This window comes from Lemur catta, chromosome 5 (genome assembly GCF_020740605.2).
Source record: "Lemur catta isolate mLemCat1 chromosome 5, mLemCat1.pri, whole genome shotgun sequence".
Taxonomy (NCBI): Eukaryota; Metazoa; Chordata; class Mammalia; order Primates; family Lemuridae; genus Lemur; species Lemur catta.
Genome location: NC_059132.1, coordinates 75,921,175 through 75,946,598, shown reverse-complemented (window position 1 = coordinate 75,946,598; position 25,424 = coordinate 75,921,175). Strand labels below are relative to the sequence as shown.

Genomic DNA, 25,424 nt, shown 5'->3' with positions numbered 1-25,424 from the left:
TCTCTGGTCATACTCTAGTTCCTAAGACATTCCACCATGTATTTTTTTTTTTACCAGTGACTCTCAACCAAGGAATGGTACCAAACCCCCGAGGGGGTGGTGGGCCATGCATTTGGAAATGTGAAAGGGCACTTTGGCTGTCATACTTAGTGTGTGGGGGTGTGTGGGGGTGTTACTGGCATTTAGTGTCTGGAGATGGGGATGCCAAACATCCTCCCATGCATGGGAGAGTCCTATACATTTGTCCCCCTAGCAAGCCAGGAACACTCCCTTTGGGAAACTAATCTTGAGGCTCACATACCACTTGTTCTGCCAGGAACACTCTTATCCTCTCCTGCCTCCTTCCCTGGTTAACTCTTTTGACTCCTTCAGAACTCAGCAAAGCCACTACCCACTTTGGGAAGGATTCTCTGACTTCTCTCACCCCTAGTCCACATTGGGCACCACTTTTGTGTGTTCCATAGCATTTTTTGCTGAAAACTGTTGAAGGTTCCATCTTTTACCTCTGTAATTCTCCAGCCTCTAGTGCACTGCCTATCACAGAGTCGGTACCCAATAAACAGATGGAGTATGACAAAAGTCCTACAAATGAATGAGTAAATGAATATGACATAAAGATAAAAATTCATCTCAGAATTCAAAAACAGCTGGATCAGAGGCTACTAGGGAGAGGCAGTTCTTCATATCTGATTGGAGGTTTATAATCTAGAAAGTACCTTCATAATATATTTTCCCTTTGATCCTCACCCAGAAACAGGTGGAGCAGGTATTAATATTATTTTAGTGGAAACTGAGGTTTAGAAAAGTAAAGTGACGAGCCCAGGAAATAATGTAGTAGAGGTGAACTAGAGTCCACGTCTTGTGGCTGGCACAGTTCCTCTTTCAATGTGCGACAATGCCCCTCCAGGATGTGCAAGAGCAGGAAGAATAATCAGGCACTTCCAGAGTGGAACAAAGCCAACTGATTAAAGAGGTGATGTGTTTCAGTGAGAGATAAATATAACCAACTAGCAGGAGGCAACCTGAAATCACCAGCTTATAGACTCTGCCTAATGCAATCATTATTTCATTTTTCTTATCTCTGATTTCAGAAAGCTTTGTGGGAGTGGAGGTGGGTGGGGGTGGGAAGAGATTGGTCAATAGGTACAAAGTTACAGTTCAACAGAAGGAATAAGTTCTGGTATTCTACTGCATAGTCGGGTGGCTATGGTTAACAATATTGTATATTTCAAAATAGCTAGAAGAGAAAATTTTCATTGTTCTCACAACAAAGAAATGATAAAGGTATGAGGTGATGGATATGCTAAATACCCTATTTTGATTATTATACAACATATACATATATCAAAACATCACACTGTACCCCATAATAATATATAATTATGTGTCACTAAAAAATTTTTTAAAAGACATAAAACAAACAAAGCTTTACAAAAATTATTGCCCAATGGTCTTATGAAAGAGGATGCCAAGGAACAATTACTTCCATCCTTTAGCTCAGGACTAAGCAACTGGAGAAGAGATATAATGGGTTTCACAGGTCAGCACTCCAGGTGCAGCTCCTGAAAACCAGGCTCTTTCCAGCCAGTCCAGACTCTATCTAGTCAGTTTGGTTGGGTCATTTGTTTCAGACACCAAGAGGCTCCTTCCTCTCTATTGGCAGTGGCCCCAGTGAGGTCCTGCCATCTTCAGGGGTTGAGTTCATTCTTTAAAGGCTGTGGGGAGGTCCACAGACAAACAGGGCTGTCTGAAAATCATGGCGGATGAAGCAGAAAGGACCTTCTCTTTAAGTGTCCTCAGGAAGAGAGAAAGTCCAGGTTGGCCTTAACCTACTGGGGTCATGTGGGTAGAGGTGGATTAACTGGGGAACTAGCTGACTCAGTTCCAACCCAAGAACTCACACCAGAATTGGCTCGGCCTTAGGATTAGCATTTGATGTTATACATTTCACAAATGATTATGTGCCAGGTGGTTTACTAGGCACTGGTGATATAAAAATAAATGATCTGAACAGAACCTCACAAAATCACTCCTGGGGACAGGGGTCCCCGCCTCCAACCCACAGTCATGTTGACTGGGTTTCAGGGTCAGAATAGCTCTTCTCAGCCAGGCAGCAGTTCAGTAAAGGTGACCCAGATGAAGCAGCCCTGACTGCTGGGCCAGTACCTCAGTCTCCCTCCAGATTATCTAACTTCCCACAGGGTGCTGCTGCCCAACACTGAAGACATATCCAGGCGAGGTCTGACCAGCACACAGTAGAAAGACAGCATCACTTTTCTTGCTCCAGGCCCCATCCTTTTATTAATTAGTTACCTCTGCATTCATCACTCTTTTCTTGGCACGTTTCTCATATTGACTCATATTGAAAATTTGCATCTAGTAACCTTACCCAAGAAGGAATTTTGGATGGTCTGGTACAATTTATTCTTATGTAACTAATAATGCTTTCTTTTCTACCTGCTTACAAGACATCCCATTAATAATCCTTCTCTAGCAAGACGCTTGATATGGAGTTCCATAGTCTATAATTGGTGGGTTTCATTTTTGTGAATGAAAAGCATATTTCCCTGTCTTTGTCTTTAGGAAAGTCTCCCTTTCCCTAAATCAGGGTCCATGATTTTGCCATGTTAGCTATGTATTCTCTCTGGACCTGGAATATGATTTGTTGAAGCCAGGAGATTTAAATTTATTGAGAGCAAGTGAGTTTTCTCTTACATTATTTTTACATATTACATTTTCTTCCTAGGGCTCTGTACCAAAGTACCACAAACTGGCATGGCTTAAGACAACAGAAATTTATTCTCTCACAGTTCTGGGGACTAGAAGTCTAAAATCAAGGTGTTGGCATAGTCAGGCCTCCTCTGAAGCCTCTAGGGGATCCTTCCTTGCCGCTCCCAGCTCTTGGTAGGCCCTGTAGTCTTTGGCTTGCAGGTGCTTCACTCCAATCTCTCTCCATGTCCCATAGCATCTTCTCCCTGTGTGTCTCTGTGTCTTCACATGGCCTTCTTCTCCCTGCGTCTGTGTTTTCTTATAAGGACACCAGTCATTGGATTAAATCCCACTCTGAGTATGACTTCATCTTTACTTAATTACATCTACAAAGACCGTATTTCCAAATAAAGTCACATTCACAGGTATCGTGGCTTAGGACTTCAGTATATCTTTTGAGGGGACACAATTCAACCACTATTGCAGATAAAAAGTTAGCATCAGGCCTGGGTGATGCAAGCTTGCCCGAGTATGACCTGGTCTTTCCACAGCACTGTTCCCTTGAAAACAGTAGCGTTAAGGCAAACGGTAAATGTCATGTCTGCCTCATTTGTGGTGTGCATTGATGAAGTTGTGAGTTGACTAAATAGGATAATATAAAAGATTGGTGGGAAAAAGGAGCTATGACTTCTGTGTGTCAAGGCGACCCACACACACCTTGACTGTCATCCCTGGGACATCCCTGAGGGGGGATGAGGGGGCAAAGGGAGCTGCTGTGTCTCCTGCTTTGTATCCTTCAAGCCTACTTGTGTCTTGTGAGTTTGGTTGCCAGCTAAAAGCCACAACCGCAGCGTAGTGCTGCACCTACCCTGGTCTGAGTTCCTTCTCTTTAACCTTCTGAAGCCCCGTTTCAGCCTGAACACTGCCCTCTACAAAGAAGGCTGAAGCAAAACACTCAGCCATGAGCTGACATTGTATCAAATGCCCCAGCAGCTTGTCTACCCCTTCCTTATTGTCTGGCTCTGATTATCACAAAAATAAGAAGCAAATGCAAACAAACAAAATGCTTTTTTGTTTGGCCATTGTTTGGCCTGGATAATTCAAAGCTGACTCTATCCTGAGTATACCCAAAATATAATCTCCCAGCCCTAACTGCGGATGCTTAATTACACCCATGTCTACACCGATGTGCGCATCTGTATCAAGTGCTGTTTTTGTCTTAAGCAGAGTTCCATGATCACACTTTTCATTTAACAATTAAATTCCAGGCAGTGCCAAGTTCCTGCTTGCCTCGGCAGTTCGCTTTGCTTAGTTAGCGCGGTGGCTCTGACCACAGGGCTGGGGTGTGGAGTCAGGGAGGCGACAGCGCGGGCGCGGGGACCGGGGGAGGCGGCCGCTCCTGCTTCCTGCGTCCCTCCGTCCCAGGAAGTGGGCTGCCCTCCAACCAACGCGTAGCTCAGAGAGAACCTCACCGACGTTGCTCTTTACTGACCGCCTCCAGGGCTCTATCCAAGGTCGTCGTCGCCGATCTGGAACAAGTCAAGACAGCCCAGTCCCCCCGGCCAGGCGGCGCCCGAGCGCTCGGCCCCGCCCCCCGCCGGGCCGGTCCCTATGGCAACAGGCCCCGCCCCGAGGGGGTGCGGCTGCCGGAGAGCAGGCGGGGTCCCCTCCAGAGACGCCGATTGCTCCGCTCCTATTATCAACTTCTCTCTTCCCCCCACACCCCGCACCCCGCACCCGCAGGTGTCCTTTTCTAACCTTTTCTCCCACCGGGAACAACCAATCTGTAAAATAAGTGGTGGGGATCGGGGAGGAGAGGGACAGTCAGGCCTGAGGCGACAGCGTTAAAATCTGTGAGCCGCCGCCCGCGCCCCCCGCCCCGCAGCGTGGCTGCTCTCGGCGGACCCTTTCCCACGTCCTGCGACGACAGCTCCCCTGCCTGCCAGCCCTGCAGGGCTCCGGCATCTGAGCTGATGCGCCCATGGTTGCTGTGTGGTTAGAGTGTGACTCTCCAAGTAACATGCCTGAGTTCCCTGGGGACTTCTGGCGTTCAAGGCTTTAACCTGGAGGGTGATACTACGGGAGGCCTCTGAGCACCTTGGCAGAGGGAGGTAATCTGAGCACAGGGGAATCTGACATCATCCTCAGAACGCTGCCGCCTCCAACAGGTTCCCAGAAGATAGAATTTTCCGAAGCAGCCTGCATGGCACCACAACTCAGGGCCACTTTCATCCCACTCTCAGAATCTTACGATGAATGTCAGCATGAAGCTGTGATTAAGCCACAGGCTCTGGAGACACCTCTGACTTGCTCTGTCTTCAGGTTGCTCCTTGCCTCTGGTAGCTCAATGGCAAAATGCTGCCTCAAAAGGCTGTTGTGATGATTGAACCGCACAGTGTGTCAGTGCCTTAGCTCCTTGCCTCGCAAGTAGGTCTCAGGTTCCTATAACCAGAAGCAGAGTGGAGCAGTGGTGGAGAAGAGGGTGGGCCCTGGAGCCAAGGATGGCTTTGGATCCCAGCTCTGCCACTCACAGGTTGGATGCCTCTGGGTAAGTAATTCAACCTTTGTATGCCTCAATTTCCTTGTCAGTATGAGGGAGATGATCAGGGTACCAACTACATAGGGTTGTGATGAGAATTAAATGGTAGTCAATATAAAGAATTTGACACAGTTCCTGATACATAGTAAGCAGTCAGTACAAACATTATTATTGTTGTTGTTGTTACAGCCACTACTAGATTTACGAGTTCCTGTAGGAAAGACTAATGATTCACTTTTATTCCTGGAACGGTTCTCACTCAAGGACTAAATAAACATTTGTTCTTTGGATGTTTGAACAGACTAATAATACACTATTCCCTGAATACAATAAGTGAATAAATGGGAGTGGGTAGAATCATGCAAAATCAGAAGAGACATGTGTCTATAATTTTATCACACCAGGCTGGACACAGCCTCTCCTCAGCCTCTTCACCCACTTAGCGCTGGTGTCTCCCAACTGGCTTTGACACAGCTGTGAGGCTGCAGTGCTACTTTGTTGCTCTTGGTGAGTCCTCACACTGACTCCTAATCCCAGGCCAGTCCCAGGAAGGAAGAGGGTCTCTGTCCATGTCCACCTGCCCTTCATTCTTGTGAGAAAGAGACCCAGTACTTTGTGCTGGTCAGCGGCTGGTAGAAGTGAGTCCTTGTCGGCCAGCAAGGACTTAAAACCAGCAGCCTTCTTAAAAGATAAGAAGATAAATGATTCCTTTTGGTCCCCTTCCAGAGTCAAAGTTTTGCCCTTTGACATGAGTCATCGACTCTGGACAGGAGAATGGGAGGCCTTGCTTTCATATCCTCCTCTGAATGGACACACTCTAAAGCAATACTGACTCACCTCTCTCAAGGGCTGGCAGTGTGTCTGGACCACGTGCCAGGAAGCCACAAGGCCACCCAAAGTCGGGGGGAAGGGAAGGGAGAGGAAAATAGGAAATAGACGGTAACAGAGGGAATGCGCACGCCAGTTAGGTCAGGCCTGACCTGAGGGAATTGTACCTGCACCTGTGAGCCCTGGTGCAGGATGAGCCATCCATGGCCTCTGGGCCAATACCAGCACCCCTACTCTTCCTTGATAATGTCGTTCCTCCTCCTTTCTTCCTTCTTCCTCCTTTCCCTTGCCTTCTTCCCTACTCCCCAACCACCTGTTTTTCTTTCTTTCTTTCTTTCTTTTTTTTTTTTTTAGAGACAGGGTCTTGCTCTGTTGTCCAAGGGGGAGTGCAGTGGTGTGATCATAGCTCACTACAGCCTTGAACTCCTGGGCTCAAGGGATCCTCCTGCCTCAGCCTCCAGAGTAGCTGGGACCACACAACCACACCCAGCTAATATTTTTTAATTTTCTGTAGAGATGAAGTCTTGTTATGTTGTCCAGGCTGGTCTTGAACTCCTGGCCTCAAGCGATCCTCCCACCTCAGCCTCCCAAAGTACTGAGTTTATAAGCATGAGCCAACTCACTCAGCAGCAAACTTTTAATTTAGCTTCTACTATTTGCACAGCACCACAAATGGTCACTATCCTTAAGGAACATAAACATTCTTGAGAGAGAGAGAGACAGACATAAAATCTCAAACAATAAATTAAATTAATAAAATTAAAAATAAATCGCAAATAAACAGTTTTTATCTGTGGTCTCTATCTCAGACTAGCCAAGTATGTGCATGGGTGTTGGTGTTCTGAGGTGGATAAGAGTCTGGGCTTTAGAATCAGACAATGTAGGTGTACAAATTCCAGTTCTAACACTGACAAGCTGTGTGATTTTCACCAAATTACACAACCTCTCTGGCCCTCCTTTTCCTCATCTGTAAATGGTGATAAAAAGAGGCAGACCTCATGGGGTTGTTGTGAGGATTAAATAAGATAATGCCTGAAAGACGGTAGCACAGTGCCTGGTACATAGTAGACTCAAAAGATGTCAACTATTGTTGCTGTTGTAATTACCCAAGCCTAGGGGTCAGCAAACTTTTTCTGTGAAGGGCCAGACAATAAATACTTTAGAGACTTTGTAGGCCAATACAGTATCTATTGCAACTATCTAATTTCTACCTAGTGTGAAAGTAGCCGTAGACAGTAGGTAACAAATGATTGTAGCTGTGTTTCAATAAAATTGTAGTTATAAATACTTAAATTTGAAATTTTATGTAATTTTCACATGTCACAGAATATTATTTTTCTTTTAATTTTTTTTCCCAAATCATTTAAAAAAAGTAAAAACCATTGTTGGCTCAGAGACTGTACAAAAATAGGCGGTGGGCCATATTTGGCCCGCAGGCCGTAGTTTGCCCACCCCAGTTCAAGCCTCCTAAAATGGCTGGGGCTTCCTTTTGTAGATTTTGCTTCAGAGGAAAATCCAGTTGTTGGATCCGTAACACCCTAATTCAGTGTCTGACTGACTGGTATGGTTATAAACCAACCCAAGGACAGCAAAAACCTCATAAAAGAAAAACAATACCTACGGTTTACTTGTGCACAAGCCAAGATAAGTAAGTAGACAATCTTTAACCATTGGCTTATACACAAGATATAAAATGGAAAAGATGATTAGTTCCTTTGGTGCACGATCACCTTGTGTTTTATACACCAAGGTATTGATCCCAACAGATGCAGGAATTGGCTTTGTGTATACTTTGCTTCTCAGCACTGTGCATGGAGAAATGCAGCTCTAAGAATCACCACATAGGGTCACAAGCCCTCTAGGTCTTACACACAGAAGATGGAAGAAAAATGTGTGCTGAATCAAAAAAGCTGGGGGAAATGAGGGAAGGTAGGAGGAACCTGCTAGAAACAGGCTGAGTCCCACCAACGTGGAAATCAGATCACAAATGATTTATTTGTAAAACAGATATCCCAAGTAATTCCTAATTCCTGTCATGTAATTCCTAATTCCTTTCTTTCCTTTCCTTCTCCCTTACCCTCTGTAAGTATCTGAGGATAGAAACAGGACACTGTGTTTTACTTTCTACTGCCGTCTAGGAAGATTTTTTACTCTCTAGTTCCTAACATATACCTAGAAGGGCAGAAATTCTTTCTCTAATGATATAAAAATGCATACCTATTCTAAAACATTGCAATTACTAAACTTGTTTCTCTTGACCCAGAAGACATGCAAGCCTTTCTTATAAGGCCATCCCAAGAATCAAATCTGTTCTTGCACATCTTTAAAAAAAACTACATGTTATCCATGTCCAGCCCTTATTATAACACTAGATAAAGAATTTCTTATCCAGCCTGACTAAAGTGTTGAGCAGTCCTCAAGGTCAGATGTCACAATAATGCCCTCTGAGTTGGTGGGGACTCTCCTCTGGAAAGAACACAGCCCAGGTACAGACATCTCCATCCTTAATAGTTTGAGTCACAGATAACCAGCTGGCTCCCTACCGAATGGCCTCTTTGTTTTAACTGCTATCTGATGCAAAGAAAGAAAGTCTATTACCTAAGGCTTCTTTAGAGAGGAAAAAGTGAGGCTCTGGAATCTGGCACGGATGTAGCCCCCAGCGCCTAGTGGTTCCTTCCCTACCTATGAAGAAGGACAAGCCCAAGGTCAAAGAACGTGATACTTCCTCCTTTCATCTTTGCTCTTCCACATGCCATCATTTTCCAGTCCCCTGGGGAGAGGGTTTCATTTCACTTTGGTGATGCTGATAGGAAATTTAGGGGCTCTACTGCAGCCCCAGGCCCGGATCCTAATCCACTTCCCATCTTGCCTTGGCAGGGCCTCTCCACCAATAACTGGAAGGAGGAAGAGACAAAACTCTCATCCTTTCACTGAATCAGAGGTATTTGAAGTTGGAAAGGACCTTAGAGATGACACAGTCCTGTAGTTTTAAAGCCACAAAATACTTTCAGTAAAGAACTACTCCAGGTCCTGGGAGCCCTGCCAACATGCTCACATCTCTCATGCTGCCCGCCCCCCGACACATCTCTCCAGAACCCCTGGAGTTCTGTGGACATATCCAGTCTGATCACTATTGTATAGACAAAAGAACAAAGGGCTGGGAGGTGATGTGATCTTCCCATGCCATACAACTAGCAAGCGCCAAAGCCATTTGCAGAACTCAGGTCTGATTCTGAGTTCATGCCTCTCTCCATCTGCCCCACAGTCCCTCCTCACAGGCAGACCTGGGGAGTTGGGGGTCTGTGCAGGCTGTTAGAGTTATAGCAGTTCCCTTAAGACTGTCCCATAACGGAAACGATTGGCAATACAACAAGCGAAGGTCTTGCTAAGGGAGACTAGCAAACAATGGTGAGGAATAGCAAAGGACTCTCATACCACAGCTGGTCTGCTTGAAGAGTTAACAGCTTAGAGTTTTTAAATATGCAAATGCCACAGTCAAACAGCAGGAGTTCCCAATATAGCAGAGAAACCGGAACCCACCACAAAGGATTATGGTTCTAAAAGGTTAAAAATCCAGCCATCCACATGGCAAAGGGCAGGAAAAAAATAAACCACGACATCCTGTTAGAGGGGAATTCACAGAGAAGACAGACTCTCGGGAATAGCAAAGAAAAAAAAAAAAAAAGACACAAGACATAATAGACGGAGGCTAAGTCCTGACTTTGTGTAGTTAAGAAGCTGCATATCCTTGTAATGATCTTGACAATAAAAATCCAACACTAAAACAAACATAGAAGAATGGAGGTTAAATCACAACCGTTGCACAGACTGCATATGAAGCCTTGTAATCCAGTCAAATTTGTGAGCAGGGTAAAGTGATAAAAGCACACAGATTGACTCAAAGGATCCGGTTGCTGGCATCAGACGGCCGGCATGGCTGGAAGCTTGGCCCTCCCCTTCTTGTTCCCTAATGGGCGTTGGTAGAATTTCCATTCTATTTTTAAAATGCTATTAACACTTGTTTGTTTGCCCCCAGAAATGGGAGAACCCAGTCTTCATTTAAACTCGGCCATAACCTTATTCATTAGAAGAGCAGGTTTTATTTCAATTTTTCTATTTACTCTCACAGCCAGGGCTCTCCTAACAGCATCCTGGGACCTTTATCCAGTGTTCCTGTGGCCTGTGGCTCCTGCTTTGCCCTCCTACATTCTCTCTCCACTGTTCCTGGCTTTTTAAGAATCAGTCCACTCAGTATCTCAGGTCTAGATTCTGAGATTGTTAAGTCTAGAAAAGGAGACCGCCTTTCTTTAGTGCACAGCAAAATGAACGGGTCTTCCCGAGGAACGAGGCGAGCTCCTGTGCGAGGTCCAGCCTCTCCCAGCCCCACTGCTGCAAATCTGCTCCTGCTCCCTGGGCTCTCTGCTCTGATGCTGCCTCCTCTCTGAGGCCCTCCTGGCCTCCTGGGTTAAATGGTGTCCCTCTTTGTTATTTATCACTCTACACCTTCATGACCGTTGTCACAGTTTGTAAGGGCTTATTTGTTTGCTTGGTTAGAGTTGTCTCCCCAACCAACCTGTGAGCTCCACCAGGGGCAGGGCCTACCCCAAGGATGACCAGCACACATGCAGTCTGGGCATGTGGCTTCCAACAGTGTGCAAGGAGGAACGACTGAGCGTCCAGCCTGCCTGGACATTACCCGGGGCTGGGCGGCCAGCGCTGCTCTGGAGAACACAGGCCCCCTGACCAGGTACTTGTGTGAGACACTCAGAACTACTTATTCTGATCGAACGTCAGCTGAAGATACCTGTGAGCTCTTCTTGTAGAAGGGATTTGTTAGGAAAATGGGGTAAGCAAGACCATCAGAAGAGTGTGGCACATGCTACTTATTGAAAATATTCTCTTCCAGTCACAAAGGTGTGCCTTATAAGACATTTAAATGGTTATATGGTAATTGGATACATGCAAATACTGGGAGTAATAAAACAGCTTTTTAGATAGTCTATGGTTCACTTTTGCTTTTTCATGGACTCTGAACTAGTGAGATCTTACACTGTGTAGAGTCCTAGAAGCACAGGTAGTAACCTCCTATTCATGATATTAATAGAAGCAACATCGGAAAGGACACCATTTACTCCTAGACTAAGTCCTTTCACAGTAGGTGAAGGTAGTCTAATTATTAAATGTTATTTGATTTTTTTAAGTAAGTGAAAAATATTTATTGCTTGTGCAAATATATAATTTAAACTATGACGTAAAACCGCTTCCTTCAAATTAAGAATTGACAAGAAAACACTACCAAATAAGAGGTTGTGTTTTACTTGTATTGCCTGGCCTTAAGTATTTGCAGGATTATTAAAGGAAAACATTTTCAAAAATAGCCTAACAATTCTTATGCACAGGTTGGCAGCAATAATCTTTTGTATTTAAGCCAAATAAGAAATCATGGGCATGGTATTCAGCCTTTATTTAGGGACCCTGTTTACTACTGTAGAAAGTTAGGATGCTGTTATGCACAGACATTGTATATTACTCCAAAGTTTTGTTTTTTACTAAGATATAGATGAACAAAGGAGATATTACCTAATAAAAGTTGTGTTATTTGTTGAAGAGAAAAGAAGAAGGTAAAGAGAAGAGAGAAGAGAGAGGGTGAGAATAGAACCTGGTACAGGCCATTTATTCATTCATTCATTCATTCCACTTTCATGCAACAGTGACATTAATGCACTAGACACACGGTGCTTTTACACCGAAGGGCATTCAAGGCAGTATTGTGGGGATTGCATTTTGACAATTACAAATAAGAGGATAACTTTTTCTTAGTCAGAAGGGAATAAACTTTTTCTTAGTCAGAAGGGAATAGAAAGAAAATAACAGATTCTGACTTAGACTGTTGAGAATAACAGAAAGACAAAAAGAGAGGAGGAGAGAGAGAGAGAAAGAGAGAGTGCACATGTGCACACTAGAGTGCTGTCTATGATAAAATTTCAGAACAATTCTATCAAAGCCAGAGTTATTTGCTAACTAGGGAGACTGAGCACTAATCTCATATGAGGGCCCCACCCCCATGATCTTATCCAACCCTAATCACCTCCCAAAGGCTCCATCTCCAAATACCATCACACTTAGGAGTACAGCAAATGGATTTGGGGGACAAACAGTCAATCCATGATAGGGAGCCCTTAGGTTTTCATACTAGAGGGTCTGTCTCTTCTGTCTCCGTGACGCCATCTCCTGACCTCCTTGCATCCAGACCTCTTCAGGTCACTGGACACACTGAGATCCCATGACCCAACCACAGGACACTTAAGCACAGCAGCTCCAGTGTATGCAATTGGAGCTAGAATTGCTACACTTGCTGGCTGCAGGCTTGCCCTCCAATAAGTTCTTGAAAAGATTTAAAATGCTCTCATTCTAGGCCTCCAGAGAGTCATTTATTCTAGCACGCTCTTTTGTTTAAACTTTTGTACCTTTATACATGCTTTCCCTCTGCCTGGAGTCCAGTCCTTTTCTTCACTTGCCAGAATCAACTGGTCACTTCCATTCTGAAACTCTCCTGACATCCCTTTGACCCAGGCAAGCTTTCATCCTTCCTTTGAGTTACTGTCAATTCTAGTACACATGTCAATTGCTGATTATCACTCTCTGCAGTAATTATTTTTTAAAATATCTGGCTCTCCTACTACAGAGTGAGCTCCTGGCCCATGCTTTATCCATCTTTTTATCCTTGGATATAGTAGTATTTAAATAACAAGTAAGTGCTCAGTAAACATCAGTCATTTATTTTATGAATATTACTTTTCCCCCACACACAGGATGGTTCATGGCACATGGAGAAGAAGGGAATACATATTTATTGTTAGGTACCCGGTTCTGGGTTATATGCCCCATTGTATCCTCAAGACAACTTGGCAATATAGGAATTATTAGTTTGAATAAAACGGAGACTGAAGAAACATCTTATTAAAAATAAGAGAAGAGTATTTATCCAAAATGTCAAGGGACCTATTTTGGATTAACATTTTTGGAGCTTAGTTATCTTAAGTCTAAAAAAGCACAATAATTGAAAATGGTACTTTAACAAGTAACAGGTGTATATGTATGATTGAAATTCAACATTTTAGCAGAGCCTATACCTACCAAAACATGTAAGTGACTGAGAACCATCCAACTTGGTATTAACAGTAAGGCCACCATGACGTCAGTGGCACAGCCTGCCAGGTTGCAGTTTACCCTGTCTGTATTCAGTGGATTGTGCTGCTGGGACACACCATCCTCTGGACCTGTGCAGCTGGTAGATCAGAATATCACCACCCACATCGTTCCTTAGAGCAAATGTTCTAACAGGACATAACACTTTCTTTGCATTTTCTCTTTAACCCTTTCAACAGCCATATGAAAGAGATGACTCTTACTATCCTCATTTTACAGATGATGGCTCTAACTAAGCCACAGGGGCATTCAGTAACCTGCCTAGGGTCACGAAGGGTCCACACACTCTAATTTCCCAAACTTCTGTGTCTGTGATCTGCAGCAGAATCGTGGTTTATGTCGCAGTCCAGTATAGACATATATATTTCACTGAAACAAAGGTTGCATGAGATCACCCTTAGCCCCATACCCTCTGCTATTTTCTATCTTATTCTATTTCACTTTTTAAATAGGCTGGTTGCAACTCACTAACTTGATTCACAACCCTCATGAAACCCACAGTTTGAGAATCACTGTTCAACACCCTCTTGGCTCCTGCCCCTGAATGGGGTGATCCCAGTAGGACTGCAAAGATGGGGAGACATGCAAGCGAAGTCCTTCGGGGTGATTTTACATCTTTTTTTTTTTTTTTTTGAGACAGTCTCAGTCTGTTGCCTGGGCTAGAGCACCATGGCATCAACACAGCTCACTGCAACCTCAAACTCCTGGGCTCAAGTGATCTTCCTGCCTCAGCCTCCCAAGTTGCTGAGACTACAGGCTCTTGCCACCATGCCCGGCTAATTTTTTCTATTTTTGGTAGAGACAGGTTTTCATCTTGCTCTGACTGGTCTAAAACTCCTGAGCTCAAGTGATCCTCCCACCTCAGCCTTCTAGAATGCTAGGATTACAGGTGTGAGCCACTGTGCCCAGCCTGATTTTACATCTTAAGTATTACATGATGAGAATCTAATCTCTTCACCAAATCATGCCCCAAGGACACATCTGTGGATGCTCCCTCTTCAGCAGTGACTCATTTACAACTGTTAGGAGTATTTATGGGGATTGAAGCCATTTCTGCTGCCAAGTTTTCCCACTGTATGGCGCAGGAAAAGATGCAGATGCACTTTGGAGAACTTTAAAGTTGCTAGAGCTATAACTGCTACAGTGTTCCATGGCAGCAGGATCTGGGCACACAGCCCAAAGCGCACCAGCTCTGTGCCTGCCTCCACTGTAGAGCCCTGCAGACAGTGACTGCAGCAGGAAATAATACCTCTGCGGTGGAAGTTATGGAATATGACATTTCACACCTTGCTCAGCAGGGTATGGTTTTGCTGGCAGGATTTTTTGAATTCACCCCCAAAATATATCACAGACTCGGAATGTATGCATTCATCCTCCCTTCTCCTTCATAGGAAGAGGGGAAATGTTCCTTTTCACCAAAATTCACCCTTCCTGAGTGGTCCACCCCTCTCCCCACCACCTCCAGGCTTCACTCCCTCAACTACCCCTCTCCTCTTTACTCTTAATCTCCTCCTTTCCCAGGAGTTCCTTCCCTTCTGACTTCAAATACACTAAAAAGAGCCCCTCAGCATTAAGGAATTTTGGGGGTGATGTAACTGGTTCTATCTTGACAGTGGTTGTAGTTTCACAATGGTATGCATTTGTCAAAACTCAGAATTGAACACTAGAAAGGGTGAATTTGACTTATGTAAACGATATCTCAAAAAACATGACTTTCAAATAAATGTGCCCCCCCAGCCTTTTTTCAATCATCATTTTTCCTTCTTGCCTTTCCTTGGCACTTTCTCTTCCCAATGTCTTTATTTTAGCTGAAACCAAACTCTTTCCCCCTGCTGGCCCTTGTCCACTCTCAGCCTGTTCTCCCCCGACCTTCCTGTGGCTCGTGGCACCGTAACTTCCACGGGAATCTCTCTTTTTCTTTAGCTTTAGAGGTAGAGAACTTCACTGTTTCTCCTCCACTTCTTTAAATGCTTCTTGGACTCATTCTTAGCAATCCTCTAACTGGGAATTTGCCAACACATCAGCCACTGCTCTTCTACGTTTGCTCACTCGGAGACCGCACCCACCCCTGTGGAGTAGAGGGCTGCCTGAGTGCATCTGACTCCCAGATCCATGTCTAGAGATAGGACAGCTGGCTCGAGTTTCCAGTGGCCCAGTGGGCGTCTTCACTCAGCTCTGTCACCACCTCATATTCAGCACCTGCAGCCTGGAATCTCCCCCTCCTGCCTTGGCCAGCTACTCCCACTGCTGTAGATGACCTCACCACTGGACCTCGTCCCAGGCCAGAAACCCTGAAGACACCCGACACTCAGCCCCACGGTCAGTCACCACGATCAAAGGAGGCAGAATATGTGGAAATGCTCTGTGAACTGCCATGTTCTAGCTTTATCAGATCTTCCTTTGAAATGCCCCGATTTTACCTGCTTTTCTCCATGCGTCACCCCCAGCCTTTAGCCCCCTCCCTTCCCTCCTGAGCACACTGCATTTGCTGTCAGTCCGCCTTTACTAAACTACTTTTTCCTCTCACTCTGCTGCTCCAGTCTCTCTAAAGGGGCCTGTTATAGATTGAATTGTGTCCCCCACCCTCCAAAAAGATATGCTGAATTCTCCCAGTACCTCAGAATGTGACTTTATTTGGAAACACAGGTTGAGTATCCCTTATCCAAAATGCTTGACACCAGAAGTGTTTCAGACTTTGGATTTTTTCATATTTTGGAATATTTTCAGATACTGATTGAGCATCCAAATCCAAAATACCTGAAATCATTTCAGCATCACTTTGGTGCTCAAAAAGCTTCAGATTTTGGAGTATTTCAGATTTCAGATTTTCGGGTTTGTACAGTGTACAGTGTAGGTCTTCACAGAGGTAATCAAGTTAAAATGAAGTCATTAGGGTGGGCCCTAATCCAGTATGACTGATGTCCTCATGAAAAGGGGAAATTTGGACACAGAGACAAGCGTAGAGGGAAGATGATGTGGAGACACAGGACACCACCATCAATAAGCAAAGGGACGCCTGATGCGAGAACAGAGGCACGGAACAGATTGTCCCCTGCAGCCCTCACCCTTCATAGTGCCTAGGCAGTACGTGTTTCTAGGTCCGCACTGACGATCCTCTTTGATTTGGTCCCATCTCCTTGTTCAACCTCAGTTCCCTGTCTAGACCTGTGGTCAGTCCATCCGGCAGTCAGACATGTCTCCCCACCAATCCCCACCTGGAATGTGGATCTCTACCTCGGCTTGGGATGTTCCCAATGGCCTCTCATGCCCTTCCCACTTCTCTCTTCCATCGAAATCTTGTACATTCTTTAAGCTCTAACTATAGTCCCTCTTCCTCAATTATAAAATTGTCCCTGATTTTTCAGCCTATGGTTTTTCTCTCTCTTCTCTGAACCATTATTGTACTTATTGTCTGTATCATGTAAGTTGACACTTGATCATGTCTTTTCCCACAGTTCCCTCATAGTGTCTTGTGGACATTCTTGGGTCTAGAGTTAAATTTTAAGTGACTAATCTCTATTGAAAACCACCTTTCCAGATACCTTCCTGGATTTGTTTTCTCAAAACATCCTTTCATCTAGAGCATCCCATAATTCTTTTATTCTTATATTATTTTATCATATGTCATCCAATCAGGTACTACTGAGCATTTGTTTTAGTGAGAAGAATGTCCTAGATATGAGTCCTGCCTCCCCTTTTACTAGAAAAGTCACTTGACTTCTTGGAACCTTAGTTTGGGCACCTCTAAAATGTTACTTCTCCGAGTCATTGTAGAGATAAGATGGAATTATTTATGTAAAAGTGACTTTTTTAAAAGGTAAAGTTTGCTCAAATGTGAAGTTAAATCATTATTATGATCTCAGTGCCAAGTGAGCTCAGCTAGTTAGCTGCTATGCTGATGAAATTATGGGCGTGGGCTTGAACCAAATGAGCTGGTTCTTCTAGATTTGTGCCAGTGAGGCCAATAAATTTCATGACTAATAAGTAGTGGTAGGAAGAGTGCAGAAAACTACAAAGCACATCCTGGTAGGTCAAGAGGGTTATCTTCCTAACTAAAAGATAGATAGCATACCCTCACTTCAGTCTACGTAAGGTATGCAGCATCCTGGCCTTACGAGAAATCAGTGACAGTCCCTAACATAACCAGCTCTGTTGCAATACTCCACAGGGTAATACATTATGACTAAACCAAGTGTTTAATGTTTGGTGTGGTGGTTTTTTTTTTTTTATAATTGAATTCTACTTTTTTTAAGACTGAAAGTTAACCGTGAATTGCTATATACCCCTGCACTACAGAAAGCAAATCCACCCCTGTCAGTTTAGAATCTCAACATAGTTCATCCCATGAGCATATCAAATCAAGGAGTCAAAACTTCACTACTAATCTCAAATGAAGATGGAATCTAGTAGTATGCAGAGTTAATATATTTGGTAAATATTCACATCCTGAAATCACCCAACTATAAAAATGAATTTAAACCTTTTTTTAAGTTAAATGTTTCTATTTTAAAGGGGTTAACTTAACTTTTTTCTTTTAATGCACTTTTGGTGTTTGTTCCACAAACTTTATTCCCTGGCCAATGATTTTGAGTGAATCAAGAAGGGATCATTTTAAGTTGTGGATGCCAAACATATTGAGGCCATAAGTACTGCAGCAGTTACCATGTGTAAAATTCAGAGAGCTGGGCACTGGGTCTCTAGGGACGGAAAGATAGATCTAGGACACAGGCAGGAGGCCTGGCTGTCTTATGTACCTCTCTCTGGTCTGCTTGTGAACTCCTGTCCCCCTGACCATGCATCAGTAGATACTAGCTAAATGGCTGAATAAGGAAGATTGGAGACTAAACTACTCACAGAGATAGGAAGACCTAGCAGGACTTTGGTGAATGCATTTATCCACAGTACTTGATGAAAAGGAAATGGTTTAGGAAAAAATATATAGGAAAAGAAATCTATTTAGTTCTATCTAGATTTAGTTTTAGCATGGAGTATCCTGTGTGGAATAAGCCCCTAAAGATGCTAAGAATATTTTGTACCGCATCACAAATGAAAACCAGCTCCCATGCAGATGGAATTCAGGATTTCAGACCCCCACAAATCTGTCTTCCTTCTATGACAGAAACTGCTTTAACTATTTCAAGCAAATTCTTAATAATTATTTCCCATTCTTGATATTTAAAGGCTCTTTAGAAAGTAATATGAACCTGATCTGTAATAGATCCTTATTAAAAATTCAGAACTTTTGTTTAAGCAAAACAATATATGTGGACTACAAGTAAAACCCTTATAGAGGAAATCCATGAGAAACCTAGTTGTTTTGTCTTTTAATGAAATTGTGTTAAAGATGAATAAAACATACCTCATTTGGGGTCTATGGTTAAAGCAGAGATGTTAGAGTAAATGTCACAGGAAAAGCAGCAGTTTTGCACAGGGCCCCACAGACCCTCCTTCCTACCTCGTCTCCTTCCAGGCTTCTAGATCTTTTCATGTTGTTTGGTGGGTGGTTTGCATCTCTGAGTGGGTTTTAGCTTCAGGCATCAATTACTTTGTACTTAAGGTTTCTAGATTGAGATGATTGGGGGGGTGTGGAGAGGAATAAAGGATACTCAAAGGGTAATTGCTACTTAATGGCAGAAAATAGGGAAAAACAGCAAAAGGATTGCAGTCAGCCTCTGCTCACCCTTCCTTTAAACAAATGGCACCTGGTCATTTGATTGTACACGACTGTGTGGCTGCCCCTTGAGCTGGGGCAAAAGAGAGCATTTATCATTTAAGGCTCATCTGTTGAACAGTTCTTGGACAAAGCATTGTTTGCATAAAATGGAAACAGCTTTGTGAAAAAGAATTCTGTTTAATGATGGCAGGAAGCTGGAGACCACATTCTGTAACTGTTAAATTTAGTTTTGATCACTGGCTTCGTGACTGGCTAAGATTCAGAAGTGAAAGATACCAAGTTATTTGTTTTCTGCAGCTATCAAGATGCTAACATGCAGAATACCCTTTATGAAACTGTACAGACTGAGTGTCATGTTTTAGCCAGCCACATTTAGTTTTTCTCCCCGGAGCACTGCTCATCTCAGCCATTGACATGTGAGGTCAAGTGGCTGAGGACCTGTGTTCTAGAGATCTTAGGGAATATCAAGTATATGGCTAGGATTTGAGTCATGAAGAAAATGGGGTGGTAAGGATGATTCAAACTTAGGAGAGAAAAGAGGGGGTGTCAGATGGAGCATCCATGCTTGACATGGGTGTCAAGGTTTAAAGATAGAGAGTAGCTGATGCCATGGCTTTCAGTCCTTTTGGGTACACTTTTATCTACTTTCTGGGGTGACTTCTCATTAGCCATACTAAATAAAGGAGTATCCAAAATATATGTTTACCTTGCATAAGAGGTACACTTTTATAATCTCTTTCTTTGACTACCATGGTAATTATTTTGCTTTCTATAAGCAGAATCCAATGTATGGAGCAATTGGAGGAAGCCCTGGACATAATACTGAACAATAAAAGAGAGCCAGCTGCCCCCAATATGCAAGGAGATAATTCACCCAATACTGAGATTACTACACACCTAGGTAGCCTTTGCTGCTGTTAAGTCAAATTGTACTGTAATCTTGAATTATTAAAAAAAAAGGAGAGGGATCAGACCTGACCCCAAGCTTCCCTTCTTTTGAGTATCCTGCAAGTTCCTGCCCTTTCCCTCCCCCAACCTACGCTTCTAATTCAAGATTTTAATTCCCAGCAGAATCATAACTAAGGCAGACTGCCCAGCTAAAAAGATAGACGTGCACCCTCCATTGTGTCCAGTAGTCAAGTGTATGGCTCACACGCTAACAAGATGCAAATCCCATTCAATGTGGCTAATACCTTTTTTATCCTTAATCAAAGGTCCAGAAAACTCACTCTATTGGGTGGTTTTATAATATACCTTTGACATCATTGTTGAATGTGCAACACTAATTTAAATAAATTGCATGTAGTTAGCAAAACAGACAGTTCTGTGTTTATTTAGTCTGAGAGGCTATTTTCATGATTAAAGAGTCATCTGATCTCATCCTCTTAATTAAGGCAAAGCCCAGGATATCTACCATTTATCCTCCAGCAATGTTCCTATTATGGGTTGTTCTGGTGCTGCCCAGGGCCACTGTTGAACTGCCTGGGAACTAGGAAACGAACATTACAGGAATAGAGAGCCCTGCACCAAATAGGAGTCTTGGGGATAAGTAGCAAATGCCACTTCACCCAGGTCATATTGAGAGCCAAGAACACACCTTTCACTGCCAAAGGAAGCAAATCTCAGGTCTTGGGGTCATCTTGATTCTCTCAGAAAGTGTTTGTAGGTGAATCACTGAAGAGGGTCCTACTCAGCCCTCGACTTTTGAGGAAACAGGTAAACAGGAGAAGGATGCTCACTAATGTCTAAAGGCATCCCCAAGGCTTGAAAATTCCTTCAGGGCTTATGCACTGCCTGTTACACTATTGTACTTTACAGGTCATAAAGCAAAGGGCTCGAAACATAATATTTACTCAATAAATCCTTGTTGGCTGGCAGATTGGAATATGGGCTTGAAAAACGTCCTTCCTTCCTTCCATTTGATTAGGCAGAATAATCTAAAAAAAAACTTGCTCTAATTGTTCACACTTTTGGTCTTATATTAGATCTCTCTTTTCAGGACTCATAATCTGAGAGACTTTCCATTTTCTTTGCTTCCTGGTCCTCAAAGTCATCACCCCCGAAGGTCAACAATGAAAGTCCTAAAATGCTAGTCCTGAACCTAATGGGAGATAAGCAGGTCAACAACACTTCATCTCTCTTGGTATTTTAGGTTAAATCAAAGACTACATTTAATCTAAAAAAGGCATCCCTCAAACTAGCAGACATTCTGCAACCTGAAAACCATTTATGCTGACGACATGATGATTTAAAAGGCTAATCACCTCCCGGAACTCCAGTTGCTTCCAGCATATTTCTACAAATTGCTCTGGTTTCTGGTTCCAGAAGTCGGCCTGTCTTAGGATGATTCATTTTACTGCAGTAAAGGTGAAAGCAAAACCTGTATCCAAAGCTTCTATGTGAGCACTTCTAAACTGTCATAAGTTAATAAAGATTTTGACAAATAATGGTGGTTTTGTTAGACTCAAGAACACGTTCTAACCTTGCCGGCCAGCCCTTCTCCATAAACGAATATCATCTAGACATACAATAAATAAGTTATGAAAAAGGAGAATATTGAAAATCCTAGGGAAAGGATATTTCTGTTCAAGGACTAAGATAAGATTCAAAGGCAGGATGTGCAAAAGTACCAGTTTTACATAGTAAGAAACCAGTATTAGTAAGACAAAATACCAAAAAAAAGCTCAGTTTCTGAGATTGAATATCCACAAAACTCTCAAAAATGACATAAAAGTTAAATGGCTTAGTAAACAGTGGCTCAGTGTCATGAGATTTAATCCCCTTAATTTCCTCTCTACTTTTTATCTCAAAGGTTGTACCTGCCAATTCTTTGAACTCTTAGTCCAAATACTATCCATATCAAGAGGCTTATTTTGTCCAGAGAAAATAATAAACTCACAGATGACTTGCAGGGACTTTTTCAGACCTGCCAACTAGCAGGTCAGTATTAAGTTCTAATACATAAGAGTATAAGAAATAATGCTGGTGACAGAGTACCTCAGTCTTTCCCTCAAGGCTTTTAAAGATAACATTCTTAGAAAGGCCTGTCAAACAGACATCCTGGAAGACTTTTTCTCAGGAAACCCAAAAGGAAAACCGTCATTGTTCCTGTCCTGATCATTAGCAACAGCATTAAAAGCATCTCATCAGTACATGTCAGCATAAACTTTTAGCATCTGTACAAGTCAGGCTAAAGTTGTCTTTCGGGAATTTATAATACAAGATGGATTTCGTGTAAACCAAGCAGTGTCATTTTTAGTGGAGTGGTGAGAGAAGGGGAAAGTTCTAATAATGCTATTTCCTCAGGATTTCAGGATATCATTTTCAAATTTTCCTTGGGCATTACTATATTACCTAGTTGGGTTGTCCCCATTGAATGGGCCAAATTCTCACCAAGCAGTAATTGGAGAGGTGGTGAGTTACTGCTGCTTGGGAAAGGCTAAATAAACAGATCACACCTGACCCATAAAGTAACATCTAGCCTCTTTTAGAGTAGTCAGTAGACAGAAATTCAAAGAACAGAATTCAATCCAAGGGAAGACCAAAGAAAGGGTCAAACCATATGATGTTAATTCTCAGAGAGACTCTCTAACCCATTTATATTTAGTGTCTTATAAGAATTTCCCACCATTTGTACTTCAATACGAAGTAGAGATAACAAGCTGACCAATAAGAAAGCCATGCAGGTCAGCACTAAAATGATGATGCAAGAAAAATAATTCAAGATGTAGATGCCACATTTATTTTTGACAGATACAATGGAATTTCCAATGGGGGATTTAATAGACATAGAATTTTCCAGGAAAATAAAGGCAGGAATTGAATACTGATAAGGGACAATTATCTAAACAAGCCTCGGCAGTGATGGTATCCTAGATTCCACCATCTGAAATAGAGCCATAGCAGGTAACCAAATGGGATCATATCAAAAAGGGTAGACAGAAAACGAAGGCCCCTAGGAAAAGAATGTGCTAATATGAGGACAAGTAAGATCCGGTGTTAACAGTTTGGTATCCAGCCAGAATATGACCAGATTACCTCACCTGGGCAGTGTAGACAGTCTTGCCCACATCAACCAAATCCAAATTTACCCTAAGGCAGGAGGGAGGTGGAGTGGGTTTTTTTTTTTTAATTGATCCTTAATTGTTTTACGAACCTAAGGTTGAAGGAGAAGGAAATGTAAGGTGCATCATAAAGAATTTAACCAAATACTTTACGTCTTTGGTTAAGGTTGGCATTCTGAATCACCCCTGCTCTTTTGTTTCTTTGACTTGAAGGGCAGGTACAAACTCTGCCAAGGATGAAATCAAGCGGAAATCTGAGAGGAAAGGTCAGGTGGCGCTAGGAGACAGCAGCCTGCGCACAACTCCTCCTCCCTCCCCCTGGGAAAAGAACCCTGAACGCAAGTTGTCATGCAGCAATCCTGAAACTACATGCCAAAAATGTTGATGTAAAATTTAATCTCCATTTTTAGAAGAAAATAGGCTAAAACTTGCTCAATTAAAAAAGACAGACATGTGCATACCGCTCCAAGAACAACCCTTCATATCTTAGAGGCTAACCTAATCTTTGGATGTCTGGAATCCTAAGTGCTCTAAAATTAACTATTTAAAAAGTGTTCGAATCTAAAGCTGTTTCGGTGCCAGAAATTAAAGTGGTGATTTCCTGGGTTTCGGGGGGAGCTTTGGAGTCGGGGTGGGAGAGAGGCTGAAGGAGGAGCATAGAAGAAGAAATCAGTTGTTCTGTGGGGTTGGATTACAGGTGGGAATGAATGTGGGAGTCGTAGAATGCTTTGGATCGAACAGGCATTTAGCGAGACAAACCTTCCACCCACCCGCAGCCTTTTATCTAGTTAGTCAGCAGCATGCGTTTTCCACACCGGGCAAGTACTTCCACAATAAACACATCAATCAAAAAAGAGCCCTGCAAACCCTCAAAAATCAACGTCTCCCTCCTCTAATAAGCCAGAACCGTAGTATGTACTTGTGTAGGGGACAAGAGGTAAGGCTAACAAGAAGTAGTTGGTTTTAGGAAAACGACCAAATTAAAAAAGAAAAGGAAAAGGAAAAAGAAAAAGAGGAGGAAGCCCATCTTTTCCAAATTATTACATCTACTGCTTTAAGATCTCAGAGTCTCTTTCCGCCCTCGGTGCAAAATGACTGCAGGAGCGCTCTCCTCCCGAAGCTTTCCGCCGGGGGACCCCGCTGGCCGCGCCCGGGGGCGCCGCAAGGTCCCGGCTCAGCCCCGCCGGCTCCGCCCGCGCGGCCCGGGCCGGCTTCCACCCCGCCGCGGGAGCCGGAAGCGGGTTCCGGGCAGGCCTCCCGCACACCTCGGTCGGGTTCCAGGTGCGCAGTCCCCGCGCCGCAGCCCCGGCCACGACTTACCGCGACTCGGCGCCCTGCGTCGCCCGGCCTCGCCGCCCCCCAGCCAGGGCCGCGGGCGCGGGCTCACGACATCGGGCAGCGCGGGCGACCCGGGCCTCCGCGCCGCGCCCGTCCGCGTCCTGCTTCCGCCCCGCAGCGCGCTCCGGCAGCCAGATGTTATCTGAAGGGGAAAGTGCCGAGCGACCGGCTCAAGTAGTGAGGACAGACGAGAGGGGGAGAGTCTGCCTCCCGGCTGGGACCCGAGGGGCCCCCGCTCGGTGTCCGAGGTTCCCAAAGGCTCCCCGCCTGGTCATTTCCATGCCGTGCTCAGGCCCGGAGCGGGGAGACATGTGTTTTCCATAGGCCGAGAAGCAGAGGCAAATCCTGGATTATACGTCGCCGGGCCCTCAGCATTCCCAGCCCCGCGCGGCGGCTAATCCCCGCACCAACAGCGAGAACACAGGCGGGCACGCCGAGCCCAGTTCCAGAAAGATCTCCCGGCGCGATGACTGAAGGCTCTCGCCGCCAACCGCCAGGACCGGCCGATCGCAGCAGGGGGGCAGCAAAGGGGGGTTGGCTCGCTTCCACGTCCCCTCCTGAAAACGCGTCCTCCTCCTCAGTCCCGTAAACACAAATACACACACTGCCCCTTCGGGGAAGTGACTTCAGTGTGATGAGGCTGAGAGAGCCGAAAAGGGCCAGCCTCCATTAAGGGACAGTCCCTTATTGAAAGCAAGCACAGCTCCTGAATATGAAAGCGGGAAAAAAATCTCTGCGTTTCCTTTAAGTAAATTCTAACAACTGAGTCAACCAGGATACAATCAGCACTGAAAGTGATATTACTGCCTCTCTAGGTCTTATTTTTTACTCTGTAAAATAAGTTGGCGTAGGGAGTCTCCCTTCCTCTTTTCCTTCTTTCCTTCCACCTTATGAGTGCTCCCCATGCGCTAGGCGCTGGGCTCAGACTAGAAAGTTGGAGAAAGCACCAAGTCTCTACTCTCTAGTGCTTTACAGCCTAGGGTGGGGAGCGTGGGGGGGACCTACAGTTTCAGAACATTGTACAGTTACTATGGTAGAAATGGATGCCCAGACGTTGTAGGAA

The 25,424-nt window shown here is 44.1% G+C and overlaps 1 protein-coding gene across 3 annotated transcripts in view; it reads right to left on the bottom strand.

Moving 5' to 3' along the window:
• The window catches only part of TRIM2 (tripartite motif containing 2), an 85,585-nt gene extending 61,158 nt beyond the window's left edge, over positions 1 to 24,427 (bottom strand). For 2 of the 3 annotated variants that reach the window (XM_045552133.1, XM_045552134.1), the window contains exon 1: positions 24,344 to 24,427. The gene's annotated coding sequence lies outside the window, so the exon portion shown is untranslated. The remainder of the gene's footprint in view (positions 1 to 24,343) is intronic. The other variant, XM_045552135.1, reaches the window with a different exon arrangement.
• Positions 24,428 to 25,424: the final 997 nt, after the last annotated feature.